Source organism: Mixophyes fleayi, chromosome 10 (genome assembly GCF_038048845.1).
Source record: "Mixophyes fleayi isolate aMixFle1 chromosome 10, aMixFle1.hap1, whole genome shotgun sequence".
NCBI lineage: Eukaryota > Metazoa > Chordata > Amphibia > Anura > Limnodynastidae > Mixophyes > Mixophyes fleayi.
This window is the reverse complement of record NC_134411.1, coordinates 89,568,900-89,586,713: the sequence shown is the minus strand read 5'-3', so window position 1 is coordinate 89,586,713 and position 17,814 is coordinate 89,568,900. Positions and strand designations below refer to the sequence as shown.

The 17,814-nt window shown below is 39.3% G+C and overlaps 1 protein-coding gene across 1 annotated transcript in view; it reads right to left on the bottom strand.

Moving 5' to 3' along the window:
- LOC142104432 (cadherin-1-like) overlaps positions 1-17,814 on the bottom strand; it is a 42,245-nt gene that overhangs the window by 22,858 nt on the left and 1,573 nt on the right. The gene's annotated exons all lie outside the window — the stretch shown is intronic.

The following is a 17,814-nucleotide window of genomic DNA, read 5'->3' as shown; positions in this document are numbered from 1 at the left end:
ATTATGGAAGCTCAAAATCTGCCCACTTCACTAGGAAGCGGGAGGTAGCCATTTTGTTGGCTGAAACCATATGTAATATCACTGAGTTATGAGCATACTTGCCGACTTTTCCTCGTCGGCTTCAGGGAGATCCCAGGGGAGGTGGGCATGCGGGGACGGGGCTTGATGAATCGCATCATGTTGGCACCGCCCCTAAACCATTGTCATAATTTTAGCCAATTACAGCAGGGGGCGGGGCTAAGATAACACGATATTAGCCCTGGTCTCCCAGAAATGCGGGAGTCTCCCGTACATTCCAGGAGAGTGTCTTTTACATTTCTGTCTCCATTACTGAAGTCATGTTGTCTTACCTGTCAGTCCTTGGTTAAATCTTGGTCTCCATGAAAATGGCCACCTCCATAGGCATCAATACATGGACATAAGACACAATTTCTGAACTGTGTCATCATGCCACAGATGGCGAAGCCAACCACGTCTTGTACTGGCTCAGCATCAGGGAGAATGCCAGACTCTTCAGGGAGTGAGGGAGATCACCCCTATTTCAGGGAGTCTTCCTGACATTCAGGGAGAGTTGACAAGTATGTACAATGGTAATTATACATTTGTCTGTTAAATGCTTACAGTGGAGGTAGCCATTTTGTTGGCTGAACCCATATGTAATATCACTGAGTTATGAGGCACAAACAAAGTTGTGCAAACTCCATAAAATAGAACAGGAACTGTGAAGTTACACAAGGCACATCAAACATTCACACCTTCCCTACAATTTATCACAAAGCAAAGGTCATACTGGAATATATATGTCATTCATCACACAGCATAATAAATAATAGATATTCATATTATCTTGAAGCATCACTGCATGTGACGGCTTCAGGGAGGAGGTCAGGGACAAGATGGGCTGAAAAGAGAACCAAGGTTATAAACTGCAATTAGAGACAGGCTGTTCCCTCCCTTGTCAGTGTAACCCTAGAAATACGAATAAAGCTTTGTAAAGACAAGTATCATTTCTTCACATAGCTAATGTAGTAATGTTATAAATGTAATAGGAAATTCCACTGAAGCGTTGTCCCCGGTTCCTAGTAAACTGGCTGCATCTCTATGAATATTGGTTCCGCCCATAAAATGGCTGCCTCCACAGTTTAAAAACATAATGGTAGATTTATCAAAGGGCAAAAAGACGTCTTTTTTTCTTTCGCTCGATACTTTAAAGGGATTCACACTACTATTATTATCATTGATTTATATAGCGCCAATCATATTGTACAGTGCAGTACATTATATTTTAATTTTATTTTACTTTTTTTCCAATATTTTATAAACTTTTCATTTTTTTTTTTTAATCTAAGTGAAAGCGAAAGCTTGCTCATGCAAAAACATGAGTGGAATTAAGTATGTTAAAACAAAATCCTAAATTGTATTTAGGGTGCTCGATGGATCCATTGGTGTGGTAGATCCCCGTTGACTTTTACAACCCAAACAAGAGATCCTTCTTTCGGCTCCAGCAGTCCATGTTCGGGTTTAGGCTTGAATGAGAGACAACCTGATCGAGGACCTTCTGAATAGGAGCTCAGGCTGTTGGAAGCCTCGGGAGGGTGACGTAGGAATTCTCTGGGAAGCATGACATTTTTTGAGGATTACAGGAGACAAAAGCATTCTTGCTATAAAGCCAGAGATATCTGCTTAGTCTTGGTTGAGCGATCTACGATAGGAATTGTGCATCCACACAGAGTAAACACCTCCTGAGACTGAACCTTTCATTTCCTCCACAATATGTCTGTTTGAAGATCAATAGCACCCAGACATCTTATTGCATAATGTGTTTAGGTTGTGGAGCAGGAAGTTTATAAATAAAATTATACTATGATGAGCTTCCTGTGAGCTGCACAGTTCAGAACTTTACACAAGGTGAGAGGCCAACCTGCAGCCTGAGGACCTTTCCACCCCAACCTAAGTGACCTCTCCTCCTCCCACATACAATTACACAAGTCCTACAATACAAACAGCAAAGGAGAGAAACCTGTTTTATTTCTGCCTGCAGTCCTACCTATAATGAGCCTACATGCCTGGGACAGACACGCCCAGAGACTAGACTGTACCAGTATCAATACTCAGGACAGGATGGTACTAAGCACTAATTAAAGTCTTATCTAATTAAAAAATTTTGTTGCAGGTTTTTTTTTTTTTACAGTGGGCAAAACAGATGTATTCTTATATTCCTAGATGTCTGCAGCACTTGCAGAGCACCGGACACAACAGATATTTAGATAGTTGGTGCAATGATGCCCTGACATGGTGCATCCTGGCCGTTTGGCCCTATTGCTAAGCTATGAGATCTATGGGCAATTTGACTACAAACATGTAGGACCAAATATTTAAAGGCGGAAGAGAACTGGTCATTCTGTTATCAGCTTCAATTAAAAAAAGAGGGTGCTTAAGAACTCACTGTAATATATTTATTTATTAACGTTTATTTATACGACGTTATTATTTTCTGCATCGCTTTACAATTGCAACATATGAGCACATTAGTTCTCTGTATAAATCAGAGAGCTAGAAAACTGCTTCCATGTTTTTAGATCAAATTAAATAAAGCCTATGAACCCGTGCCCCCGACCAAGTAGAAAAAAAAAAGTATATACCTAAGTAGCAGGGCTTGATGTGAATGAGTTCTCTGTACAGCGCTGCGGAATCAGTGGCGCTATATAAATAAATGATGATGATGTACACATTGGTATCAATGATTCAATTCAGCCCAGGGGAGCATATACATTACATTTCCAGGTCACACTTTCGCTGCCTTTTATTTTATTCATAGTTTCTCGGATATGTAATCGGAAAATATGCAGAGTTAGAGATTCTGTGCCCATCAGTGTCTGTTATTACCCAGATTCGCCCACTTTAGGGATAAAGGCAGATAAGTGACCTTAACGAAGAATTGTGAGATCTGTCAAGAAATGTTTCAGATGCAGCCATGACCAAAACCTTTCACTGCATATAAATATCCTGATTAAATCCACCGACCACTTACTGTCCTCTAAAATGCAAACTCAGCACTGACATCTGAATGATACTTCCAAAGTATCCAACGCCGCTTAAATACCCTTCTCCTCTTAGATTGTAAGCTCTTGTGAACAGACATTATTACAATTGCTTCTCCATGCCTGGCAAGTGTTTATATAATGTTTTGTTTCAATACATGTACTGTATATACTGTTTATGCCTTTGCAGCACTGTGTGCATTATATAAATCTATATTAATAATAATCTAATAAAAAAAAAAACATTTTGGTCCACATTTTTTCCAGTTGTCCTTAAATACTGCAATCTGTCATTCATTGGGGGAGTGGACTGTTCGCTCCCACCTGCCTGATTCTCTCTCCATATAAGGACATTCCCAGGGACTGAAACTACTCTGTCTGTCTCTGGCTGTGTCCAGGATGTTTGTTTTACCATCTCTCCAATTGCTCAACAGCTCTGCAACTGCTTCAGGTGAAACAGTGAGATCACTTGCCAGCACCTCAAACACCCAAATCTTAGGTGAATCACACTGCAAGCCTGGAGGGGGAGGTACACCAGGCAGCCAGGAATTCACTTCATCCTCCCACCAGCCTGAAACCTTAGTATCACACTGATAAGAATTAGCCACTGCTATGGGGAAAGGATGTAACCCCTTCGCTTCTGCTGGTAGTAGAACAATTACAAAGCTGGTAACATTTTTAACCCTTCGTTTCATTGATTCGGTTACTGTTTTACTTTATAAATAATCCAATGTATTCAGAGAGAACTTTAATATGTGCAGGGCAGATCTGAAAAATCTCCCAGGGAAAAAAAAAAAGGTCAGGTCGTGTCTCAGGTTGGAGACGTCAACCTGACCCATCTTGTCTGGGACATTTTTGTTGGCTTCTATATCTACCACCTACTTACTTTCTGAATTAATACAGGCTTTTTATGTCTCTCGTGGCTTGAGCAAAATCATCATCATCATCAACATTTATTCATATAGCGCCAGCAAATTCCGTAGCGCTTTACAATTGGAAACACAAACAGTAATAAAACAATACTGGGTAATACAGACAAAGAGGTAAGAGGGCCCTGCTCACAAGCTTACAATCTATGGGACAGTGGGAGGTTACCTACTTTAATCAGCAAACTATCACTGTCTCCCCTATTTACCACTCACGGTCTGACGTAGATAACCCAGCCTCAATTTACTGACTGATATAAATCATGTAATTGGGCAGCAGGGGTTGGCACCATGAAGATGCAAATAAAGTAAAAATAAATTAAAGTTATTCCCGTCTAAGTGAGAGCAAGCCGAAAATAATAGATTGTCTTGGTCGTGACATGGTTAATTATTATTGTTATTATTGCCTGCATAGATTTAAAAAACTGTCAAAATCTTCGCAGCTGTATGGAGTGACTTAGGGTATTATAAAAATGACATAATGTCAGTATTTACACAACATGGAGACACAATAGGGATGAGAACCCTGCTCAAAAGAGCTAATCATCTAAATTAAATGATTTATACACTCCAATGGTCCCCCGTCCTCCCCTGTGGGTAGTGGAAATCTGTACAATACTTGCACTACCCAACAACAACATGAACAAGCATCTCACAGGCGTTGTCACGTTCAGCAAGGGGCCTAAAACATAGCAAAAAGGCCAAATTATGGACAAAGAAAATAGAATTTGACATTTGCTATATTAGCAGCACGTGAATTAGGCAGCTATGTTGCACTTACAAGCTGGTTTGATTCCTAGAAGGACCTGTGCAGTTGTGATGAGAGGTTTCTCTACCACACAATCAGCTGCCCATTAAATATTTATCATCTGGGATTGTGGAGCTTTAAGGACCAACAAAGGGGAAAGTCTGCATCTGTTGGAGTATTTGTATATATTTATGTGTCAGCTGGACTAACAAAACAAATACAAACCTGCTGACTGATGAGGATTATGAATCATCCTTAAGGGTTTTTAACGCCATTTGTGATGCTTCATAATTAATTCACGCAGAAGAGAAGTTGGGAGCAGTGTTTGAGTATCACAGGCAGGCTCAGTCCCTGCTCTGTGTCTGCTCATCAAGGAAAACTAGTTGACTGCTATTAAATTGACCTTAGTGTGTGTATATTAGGGAACTTAGACTGTAAGCTCCAATGGGGCAGGGACTGATGTGAGCGTGTTCTCTGTACAGCGCTGCGGAATTAGTGGCGCTATATAGATGATGATGGAACAACTATTGATTCCATTAGTACCATTACGTATTTAGTTATAAACATCACGATCGCGGACATCAAACTGATTTCTTTTTATCAATGCTCTTTAACAAACAGCTGAGCGCCACTCAGATGCCCTCGCGACACTGATCGGGAGGGATAAGCTGACCCTTCACATGGGGCCAGTTTCTGCGTATGTGCCAGATTTTGGATTTCAGTTCCAAGATAAAAATCAATTAAAAGTAATAAAAAGTTTAAAAATAGATCAAATTAATTAGAAAAGAAAATATGTTACAATAGCTGGCATGCCCTGCCAATTATCGGATAGCTATCTACTGGCAAAGCATGCTGGGGGTTGTAGTTTCACAACACCTGGAGTGCCACAGGTTGGCACTGACGATGTAGCTTTAAGGAGATGGACTACGCGGATAACTATACATTTCCAACCAACTGCTAGATCAGTGTTTCCCAAACTAAGTCCTCAGGGACCCCTAACAGTGCATGTTTTCCATATCTCCTTGCTGGAGCACAGGTGTAATCATTACTGACTAATACAATGTAACAGATCCACAGGTGGTATAATTACAATGTGTCAGTCAGTAATGATTACACCTGTGCTCCAGGAAGGAGATATGGAAAACATGTACTGTTAGGTGTCCCTGAGGACTGAGTTTGGGAAACACTGTGCTAGATGAATCTTATAAGGATGACAGACACACTTTAACAGGAATCCCAGCCTATTGTAGTTCCCAGGAATTAAAACTGGCCAGACAAGGGAGGTATTACTAAGGGAGGTATGCAGAGGTGGCTCCAAAACAAATCACTCTTGTAGCAATCTGTGACAGCGAGGAAAGATATATAACCCTACCTAGCTTAAGTTGGAAATGTAATAAATAAAAGTTTAAAATGACCTCTGACAGGTTAAAACCACAGTCTTGCAATGCACCACCTCTGAGAAACAAACTCTGAAAAAAAAAGAGTTTATCAGTGAGCCAGGGGGAAGAATTTTAAAATTTAGAAGATAAGCAAGTTAATGATTAACGCAAGCCAATGCATAGTATAATAGGCGCACCTGACTTTGGGAGGCGAGTTTGGCAGGAGTGTTTATCAGCACATAAAAATAGGAGGTTGAAGTCCAAAGACTTCTGTGTGTGCTGCTGATGTGAGATGTTTAACTCCTACGCTGGTCGTAGACACTGTCTCTCACTTTAGCTTGTACATGTGAACTCTCATTGTCTGTTGTACAATTTTATTGTTATTTTTCATTTGACCTTGCAAAAATAAAATAATAATAATAAATAAAAAAGACTTCTGTGTGTGCACTAAGCATTGATCAAATGTTTTCCAGCACTCGGTGGAAAAAGCCTCTTTCACCAACAACTGTGCTCCTGAGTGCAGGATAAGAGACAATGAGACCCGCTCTCAGTAAGCTCACGTTGCTAGGTTGCAGGTAAGTAAAAGAATGCGCCACCTGCACGCCCTCAGGTACTGATGACGGAGGGCTGGAAAAGGCTCCTTTTGTTGCCAGCAAATTTTCTCTTACATTTGGTTAATAAATTACTTACACAGCAGAAGTTCATCAAGCTTATACTTTTCCTAAACTGGACAGATAGGGGCTTGTTTATCTAAACTTAAATCATGCGGAGACAACTGGCTCAAGGCAAATTTAAATATAGCAGCCATTGACCAATAGGCTAACGCCGGAGAAAATTGCAGACAATAACAAGTATGCCCCATCGTTTTTAGGAGGTGGAATTTGATGGACTTATCTATCATAAGACCACATCAAATTGGCATTTGTGTAGAACATGGTGTGTCAAAAAGCAGAAAGGAGCCTTAATAGTTAAATTTTTTTGTTCTTTTACACAAAGCTTAATGACAGCGGCCATCTATCAAGTTAAACTATTTTTTTTATACTTCTCCAATGATTTGAGAACCTGTTTTTTTCCCTATAATTTGCATTGCATGCACTGACTATAGAGAGGCACACACAATGAGATATCAATAAAAAAAAAATGTAAAAAAAGTTGAAGCCATTTCTTTATTATTTTCAAACAAAAAACATACTATACAAGAAACTCAAGAATAATCGATTGCCTTCAGAGATCACATAATTGATTAACTGGAGTTCGTCTGTGTAAACAGAATCGATTTAAAAATAAACACATCTGTCGGTGGTGAGGTCCCACCGTTAATTAACACATTTGCAAAAGAGAGCTTCATCATGAAGATGAAAGAACATTCAAAACACATCTAGGCCACCATCCAAAACTATTCCTCAGTCTGTTGAAGAAGGAACATTTTTACCTCAACTCTATGCACTATGTTTGGAACTTGCCTATCACCCATCGCACATTGCCCCAAGAACACTATCCCTATAATAATACGGGGATGATTCTCTGCTTCACGCACTTGTATTTCAGATTTACTTTAGTCATCCCTACCAGTGGAATCCTACATTGAACAATGCTTGGGTTATATCTTCTAATCTTCTAATTACACAACCCTTTTCCTGCTGAGGATTGTTACTGCAACACACCTTTGAACATTTCATGCTTATACAGCAATTATTTAATTGACATAGGAATGGCCGCTGTGAGCCTTTGAAGTGGGCCAACTTGGCTGTAGACTGATTGCCATGATTATCCTGTGGGTTTGGCCATGGCAGGTTCCCACCCTGTGCCTCAGGCATGACAGCACCCTGGGATTGTGTAACAACACTAATACCTTTTTATCAGTCTGAAGCTTAAAATAGCACAGTCCAGCATAATAAAACAGTGTATAGTATATAACATAATATACTGTATAGCATAGTATAGCAAACAATCTATACTATAGTATAGTGATGTAATAAATACAACAGCAAATAGTGGTGTAGCATATAGCACAGTATCAAGCTGTCCAAACACAGTCCCAGTTTAAAAAAAATGTTGTCTCTAGAACTGTTTGTCCCAGATGTTGTCAGGACATGTTCAGTACAGCTTCTCTTGTCCTGTACATGTCATGCAATTCTCTTTATCTATTCTCATTCTGTATAAATTTGTTTTTTTTTATTACCAGGGAGTATTGAAAATAAAATGCAGCTACATTGTGACAATGAATGGTATGTGAAACAATGGATGGTAGCAACAAAGAGTCCTTGGAAACTGAATTAAGATTATTATATTGTAGTCTCGTTTAAATATTCAATAAAGAAAGTGAAACATTGAAGCTTTAGAAGTGGGGTCTGCTGATAGATGGCTCTAGAGAAGCTTAGCGTAGAGTGAAAATAGTTTGGCTCCCAAATGGAAGGCAGAATGATAGAGAGAAAAAACAGATAAAAACAGTAACTCAGGTAGTTTATACCCAAGTCTTTGCACCATTGTATCTGTCCTATACATGACATATGTATAGGGAAACAGGTTATTTGTCTTCCACTATGTTGGTAAGGGGATGAGTAGAAGAGGCAGTGATCACAGGGACAAAATGTAATTACACTATAATGTTTTTAATAATTGCAGTAGAAATAAAGGCTAGGGGTCTGATTCATTAAGGATCTTAACTTAAGAAACTTCTTATTTCAGTCTGTGGACAAAACCATGTTACAATGCAAGGGGTGCAAATTAGTTTTCTGTTTTGCACACAAGTTAAATACTGACTGTTTTTTTCATGTAGCACACAAATACTTGATAGCTTATTTGTACACTGACATTTAAAGTTGATATTTGTGGGCTACATGAAAAACCAGGCACTATTTAACTTATGTACAAAACAGAATACTAATTTGCACCCCTTGCATTGTAACATGGTTTTGTCCAAGAGACTGAAATAAGAAGTTTCTTAAGTTAAGATCCTTAATGAATCAGGCCCTAGAAGCAGAAATAGTATCTGAATTACAGACTTCGTACATGAAAAGTACAATTTTGGATTTATGTATACTTTGACAACTGCTTCTTTAGCCTTAAATAACCTTGTAGATCACAAGCGTAAGTAATCCAGGATTCTTTTACTGGATGTTAATTCCACCAAAAATTCCACCCAGCTCCCTCCCCCCCCCCCCATCACTCCTAAACTGCAGCACATAATTATATTCAGCATAGGTGAATGTAGCTACCAGTCAGCAGCTTATTCATTTATTTTCCATGCTTCATTTTAATACATCACTTGCCCAAATATGTATAGTGTCCATTTAAACAAAAATGGGATGGACGATTAAACTATCGCTACATCCAAAATATAATTTGTTATATAACAGAGATTCTAAAAGTATTAACAAATCTAGATGCAAAAGATCCAGAAACAATAAGAATGGAAGACATCTGAAATAAAATGTGATCATGGTGGAGGATTTTATCATATGCACAACAAACTTCCTGTCTTTAGGCAAATAAGAGACTGCAAACAGCCTCCCAGTCCGATGATGATACCAGAGGTCAACTGCAGTGAAAGTAAATATATAAACTAAACTAGTGCTCTACCAAACAGTTATTCAAAATACAAACAATCATTGGTAATTAAGTGGCCAGGTGGAGAAAAGTAAAAATATTGAATATTTATTGTATTATATAGAGAATAATAAATGATAATAATAATAATAATAATAATAATAATAATAAAAATAAATAATAATGATACATATATAAATGAAAAAATAAGCAATCATGTTCAATATAAAAAAAGATCCTCAATAGTAACTGCATTATATTATTACTGTGATGATTAGTGTAATAGATCTAAAGGTAACATAGCACACAGCTCAATGACATATGTGTTATATTATAATACGACAATTTGCACATATATACTAAAAAAACGACATTTTATAAGATGCATAGTTTTTTAGTTGGTTCAACTTGCATTTTAAAGTTAGTGGCTCTAAAACACGATTTTGAGACTACAAAAATAGATGCAAAAGCCGTCAACTAGGAATTGTGGGGGTGAACATGTAAATGGCTGCGCTATTTGCTCTGTAGATGTTACGTCACATGCAAAATATATAAACTGTTCCGTCTTAAGCTGGCCTTAGACTACAGATGAATCTTGCGTGGGTGACAATTGATCAAATATACAGGGCCAAACTGATAAATAGTCCAGTTGGGGTGTGATACATATGTACAACGGTGACATGATCGACATTTATATGTTCAACATCATAATATAGACTGGGTTTGAGGGTCAACAATAATGGTACCAACAGTATTGTTAGGTGGACAATTGAAATATAGACATATATTATTAGGTCGATAGTTCGAATGTAGACAGTATTTGGTCAACAATAATATCACTAACCCGATCCCTAACCTATTCTGATCCCTAACCCTAACCATATAATACTATTTACATTTCCATTGTCGACCTAATGTTGTCGACTTTCTGAATGTCGACCAAAGGAATTATCTTCATACCGTCCAATTGTATTTGTTGGAAAATGTTGATCCAAAAGTGATTGTGTTGAAGCTGATTAAAAAGGATGTATTGTATTTGTGGGTTACAGTCTAATGACTCTACAGCAACACTCATTGGTGTAACACTTCCTCAATTTTCCGTTAGTCCCTCCCTAAATAATACCAGTGGTAGTCTATGCAAATACCAGGGAGGAAGGAATTCCAGCAATCTGCATAGAAAGATGACCCCTACCCCTGCAGCTTTGGGGAATGAATAAAACGGTGACCATGAGTTTTATGCAGAGCTGACGGCTGACAATTAGCCTCATTAATGAATTCTAAAATTAAAATGAATAGCATAATGAATTCTAAACTTTTCTGCTTATAGAGGGACATTGTATTTGTAACAAAACATTGATCATAAAAGCCATTTTTTTGTAGCCCCCGCTTAGGGAGAGGGGCCATCCTAAAACAATGTTTCTTAGGTGTTAGTGAAACTTTAAATCATATTCTTGTAAAACACGGGCAGATGTGCATAGAACGGATACAGGTGGAGACATGCCCTGTTCCAGGCAATTTGCTGGATTCTGTCTTAATTCTCAAGAATTTCTGGAGCGGCCGGAGGCCCTCGTGAGACAGTGTGGAAAATAAACCTGTTAATTGTTTTATGTCTCAACTAAACAGCGACCTATTTTACTGTGTCAGCAAATACTGTACATCAGAGGCGGGGGTATTTATTGTTGATTATGATGCTAAGCCCCACCCACTGGCTTCATGCTCCACCCACTTCTGCTTCTCTGCGCAGGTGGGGCATAAAATGTAAACTGACCATAATAAGTACCAGGCCTGATGTCTCAGTCTTCATCTGTACATAAGTACTGTATATATATGTTTCACAATCAGGGGAGGGCTGGCAAATGTTGTCCTGGGAGGTCAAGATTTGATTCAGCAGCCTATTTTAAAGGGAACAAAATGCAGTTGTCCCAGTGACCCAGCCTCAGGTAGCCCACTATGGGACCAGCCTGGGGGGCAGATAACCCCCTGCCCCTAATCCCAGCCTGCCCCTTTTCACAATTGTACAGAGCTATGGAATGTGGATGGCACAGATGTATGCGTATACCCCTGTGTGTGAGTCTACCAATCAGAAGTGTCCACATAATATCTCCCTGCCCCAGGAGACCGGGAAACTGTCGCTCCAGGATCAGGATTCTGTGCTGCCCCCCAATAATACAAGATGCTGCACCCCTCTAAGACTGTAACCTGCAGTAAAGATATGGGCAAAGGACATACTGAGAAGACTCAAGGTCTTTTTATTACAGGGAGATAAGCCCAAAATCCTGCAAAAAGGGGATGTTTAGGGCTTCTCCTTATTTACCAAAGACCCTGACCAGTAAAGCCTGCGAGTAGCCATCAATGGGGACCTCCAGCGAAGCCTAGTTACCAAGGACAGCAATGGTAAAAGTACAGCCGCTGTCCTCTGACTAGCTGGGGGTACCCACAGGAAAAAATGCTTCATTTTTTTTCTATTATTTTTTTTGTACTATTTTTTTTTTTTCTTCTTATTTGGGCTACCAGTCCCAGGATGCATACCCGAGTTGGCAGGCTTCTTAATCAGGACTGGCTTGGCATGCGATATGACTCATGTTGCCAGCCAGTATCACAGGGGAGCTGAGCTGCCCCGGTGACTTTGTGTTAATAAACTGCCGGATAAAATATTTTCTATCGCTGCCATATGTGGCGATAGAAAATCTAGTTATCAGAGGGGTCTTAATAAATAGAAGTGGTGAAGTACAAACACTTCAGACATATCAGACATATTTCTAGCTCAGTGACATACAGACTTGCTAATGTCTATATTAATACTCTGTTTCTGATGCTCTTGAGGCGATAAAACAATAAAATGCACTACATCTGAAGTGCACGACTAGATCAAGTCCATGCGTGTTGCAGGCAGGATGAACAGGCTGTAAAGAGCGTGTTCCCTCCCCCCATACAGGAAACATGAGGACTAGGGGAAAGGTAAGCCTCTATTTACAGAGCAAAACAAAGGTGCAAAGTATTTGACTACTTACTCACATCTCTTGTCCACAATTAGTCATTTTGTCTTATCTATTGGGTTCCATAATCCACGTTAACCTCCCCTCACCTACCGAGCTTTGCATGACCAGTTTAGAACAATTTGTCCAAAATCGCCACAAATGTGGGCCCAAAATGATTACCCAGTACTGTAATCCTAAATAAATAGCATATGGGAAACTTGTGAGCCATTAAATCAGGGGTGTGGAAATGACTGCAACAGTGAGCACCCAAAGCTGGAGTGCTATCTGATGTTCCTGCACAATATGGATTGCTACATTTTCCAACTGGCCAATCCTATGTCCAATTTGGCCACAATGTGAACATGGAACTTATTAGCAATAGTTAAAGGGGGTTTTCCACTTTAAATACATTAACCCTCTGTTCCTTATTAATCTGGTGGGTTTCCCTCCCCATAGACCCCCATCAATCTCTGCATTTAGCAGGGTTTCAGCACCCACAATGCACCAGGACCTCTGTCTTTCATTGGGTGTCCAACTAAGGGGTTCTAAGCGAAAGCCAGCTGCTGATTGGATCACCGCACCCTCCTCCAACCAGCAACCAGCTTTCATTAGCAGCAATGCAGTGGATCTTTTCTGTCCTGGGAGTACAGCAGTGACAGAGTTCCTGGCTACATGTGAGTGCTGGGATCCTGCAAGATATGGCCAATAGGGAGGGAGATACCTCAACCGAAGTAATAACAGAGAAGGATTTATGAATAATGTACTTAAAGAACAGATAACCTCTGAGATGCTGGGAGTGGAGAGTTAGGACTTAATATTTAATCTAGTTCTTTATAGGTGGATAACTGGGTCAGAACGTGGTGCTTGGCTAAAGCCGGGTGCCATATCCACTCTACAGCAACATCAAATTCCATAGAAATTTGTCTCCAATCATATATAGTTATAATAATAGTTTAATACAGCTTCACCTACCAAGGATCAGGTCAGATCCACCAAAGGGTATGTCTAAAAGATACAGAATATCTAACCCACCAACAAGTGAAACCTGGGAACTAGGTGGAGAATTCGAGATGTGCCTATTCCCAAGGACTGCTGGAAAGTTAAGGGATTTTTTATTAACGTGAAGAAAGCAGATGTGAAAATGTGCCAGATTCCTTCTGCTTATAAAAGTTCAGTAAATATTTTATCTGAGTTTCTTAAGTGCCAGCAAGTTTGCACATGCCCCAGTTTCTAATCAGAGCAGTAGATCACAGACATAATTTCGGGAAATATCTTGGCCCAACTTGCATGCACTTATATTCCCTAAAGCTGTGACATTTGGCCTCAGTTCTGACCACTGTATCATTATGAAGATCTCCTGGAGCCACGGAATGCCCCAATTTCAGCAGAAAAAATAAAGATTCCAAGAAGCGCTTTTTTAGTTTCACTTTTGATAGATAAGATATAGGACATTTGTTTGGATCCCTGCTGTGCAACTTGAAGTGACCTGTAATGTAAGCTCCTCCTAATAACTCAATATCATTGCCAAACTTCAGCGTCAGCTGTATATAACAGACTTTTGGCTTAGATCTGGGATTTTGAGCATCAGAAGCTCCGCATAGCATCCACTCTACATTCCAAAACCAATGAGAATGGTGGAACTCGCACTATCAGTAGCCAAACAAAAAGATACACTTAAAACCAACAAACTCAAACCAACAGAGTGATATTGGAGAAAGAATAAAGTTGTAAAAAAATTATTTCTGATGAGTAGCTGATTTATTGGACTGTTATCACAGACAGAGTTACAGGTTTACTTGGGAATAAAAGGGGCCTATTTAAGAAAGGAAGAGATACCTGGATTTAAAGCTTCTCCCTATTTACCAAAGCCCCTAGGCTAGTGTAGACTACCACCAGGTATCACTAGGTTGTCGCTGTGGGGTATCTGGTGAAGGATAGCAGTGGTGCAAGAACCATTGCTGTCCTCCTAACGCCATCGCCATCTCAGGATGGCGACAGTAGAGAATCCGCAACAGTAAAAATGCTTTATTATTTAAATAAAGCATTTTTCCTTAGTTAAAGTCATTCAAATAATTATTTTTTACTCTATGGGTTTTTTTTGTACTCTTTTTTGTTTTTTTAAGTGGAAGTTGTAAGTGGCTTTTTTTTCTTGCACATTAGATACTGCCTCCAAACCAGGGCAAGGTAATGACTTATCATTTAATTTCCCAGACAGCCATGAGAATAGAATGTTACACAACTGGTTTTTAACCAGTGTTCCAGGACGGCCCATAATCCACACCCGTGACCACAGAGGGCCTGTGATAACAAGTCACAAGAAGACAAAAAGTTAAATAAAAAGGTGTGGAAGGACGAAATGCTGTGCTAGTTGTTTACCCAAGAAAGGCACTGGAGGGTAATATCTACGGTAGACATAAATGATTTCTCTGGTATGTATTATTCATAACTCACAAAATGTCATGACTTAATATTTTATTTACAAGTTTCTCTTTTACAGGATTGTCTATTCCGTTCCCCGCAATGGAAAGTCAGTTTATGTCAGTGACACGTAGATATTATGCTTTAAATTAGATGTAGTCACCGTTCCATGTAAAGTGGATTTATGGGAAGGACATAAGTCGATGGCAATGACACCACTTTCATCAAACGAATGTCTGTTTACATCCTAACCAGGATTAGCTGGGCAGTGCAAGGTGTGAATTGTACACAGTGTTACCTAGTCAGTCTATATTAGTAGAGATGCTCAAATTTTTCAAACCGGTTCGAAATTTGGTTGAAATTGGACGATTCAAAGCCCTCGACCTTGGCTTGGTGAACAATTGTGATTTCAGGGCTAGTTTCTTTTGGGTTAGCTTGTCGCAGTTCAAAGTGTGAACCGGCAGATAAAATAAAACATGTCAAACCATAACACGTTGCCTATTCACACCTACATGGCAAAATGTTATTGTAGTTTTAGTTTTTTATTCAAACCACGAACATTATTGTATTTAAGTTCCCCATTTGCATGGAAATATGTTGAAAGTACTAACGTATATAGCCATTTAAATTCAAACATATTCAAAGTGGCTGAAACATGGTCGAACGTGTTCCTCTTGCTCAAATTTATCTCCCATTTTTTAGTCCATGTAAAATTCGAGAATTTATCACAAATGTTAGAGATGAACCAGTTTGAGAACCACTTTGAAACAAATTCAATCATCTCTTTATATTACTTCCCACCAAGGGAGAACACTTTAAGGCCATGGATCCCAAACTTTCTCAGTTCGAGGCACCCTTAGGGTCTCCATAATTTTTTCAAGGCACCCCTAAGCCAAAATAACTACCAAGAAGTCCCTCACCTTGCTTACCACCGGCCCTGGCCGCAGCACCCAGTTTGGGAAAACACTGTTTTAAGGTGTTTTCAACCTTGCAGCAAATTATACTAAATACATTAGATTTTCTTTGTGATTTCCTTCTGTGATTTTCAGCAATGTATTTATAACATCAGTTAGATCTGTTTATTTCCATTGCCCTGAAATACAACACAGAACTGTGCTCTGGAGACCATTTTATCCAGTACCGAGAGCCCATAAAAGCTGTTTCATAACACGCAAACAACTGTAACCTGATTTTATAAATACACGGCTCCAACGCACAGAATGAAGATAGAAAGCAAAAGCATTTGATTAACATTTTCGAGAAGGTGCAAGTAGGAGTCAATAAATGAAAGTCGTTTGAAAGTGGAAAACACCTTATCTATACCTTATCTATGTGTATATAACAAACTTGCTGACAACATAGAAGATTCTAGACAAAAACAAACATAAATTACTATTACAACAAGCAAACAAAAAAGAAAACCAAAAGACACTAAAATTCATATAATGCCCTATAGGGTGCAAAACATTTCCGTTGAATTTAATTGCTGCAAGAACACTTAAAAAAGCCTATTTATACAAATAGACCCAAAGAAGAAGAATCAATGAATGAAAGATGGAAAGGCCAATTTATGTGCAGAAACAGGACCTGCACACTATAAAAGGATTTAGTGAAAGACGTGGCTTTATAACAGTCCAGTTGTTCTCACAACCTTCTTGAACAAAATGTACGTTTATTTTATGATGGAAGAATAACATGGAAAATGGTGTCTAAGCAACAAGACGACGGTTTGAATTATATATGGAAATCACATGATCAGGCCTTTTACAGTCGCACTCTGTCCCATCAATCTCCTGATGATATAATTACAGTTCAATTGCACAGCTCCACCCGGGTACTATAGAGGTTGAAGTGCAACTATGAAATTGCTCTCTTAAAGGAACATTAACAATGAAATCTATGTGAACCACTCAGAACAGTATGTCACAGTGGCCTAGTGGTTAGCACTTCTGCCTCACAGCACTGGGGTTATGAGTTCAATTCCTGACCATGCCCTTATCTGTGTGGAGTTTGTATGTTCTCCCCGTGTTTGCTTGGGTTTCCTCCGGGTGCTCTGGTTTCCTCCCACACTCCGAAAACATACTGGTAGGTTAATTGGCTGCTATCAAAGAAAAAATAATTGACCATAGTCTCTGTCTATCTGTCTGTCTGTGTGTATGGTTATGGAATTTAGACTGTAAGCTCCAATGTGGCAGGGACTGATGTGAGTGATCTCTGTACAGCGCTGCGGAATCAGTGGTGCTATATAAATAAATGGTGATGATGATGTCACAACAAAATCCAGTCCCACCCATTACTGGACCAGTAGTAAAATAAAGACATTACAGTAATACCAGTCTGCGTTTGTGACTTATTTTAAGTCCTGACAACTTTTCCCACTATGTGATCTTTTATCTGCTTTACTGACGATCGCTAGGAGACGGACGCAATAATGCCATTAAACTCTGCTCTTCTGCCTGCCAGCCTAGGATTAATAAAAGGCACTTGCCTGTAATGTTGGGCACAATTTGCTTGTAAACTACTCTGCATTTCAGAAGCTCCCTATAATCTACCATGAACACTCTCTCCATCCGGGGACTAAAGATTTTTGATAATTATTCCATTCCCAAAAGGCTGGTAGGGTGTGAGCCCCATGGCAGTACAGAGGTGAAACTGGAGAAGAGTCATTAAGAGATAACATTCACATTACCAGGAAAGGATTAACAAACTCTCTTAGTTCAAGAATGCAAATTGTTTATCTCAAGGGGCAATTGAGCCCTCCTAACTAGCCATCAG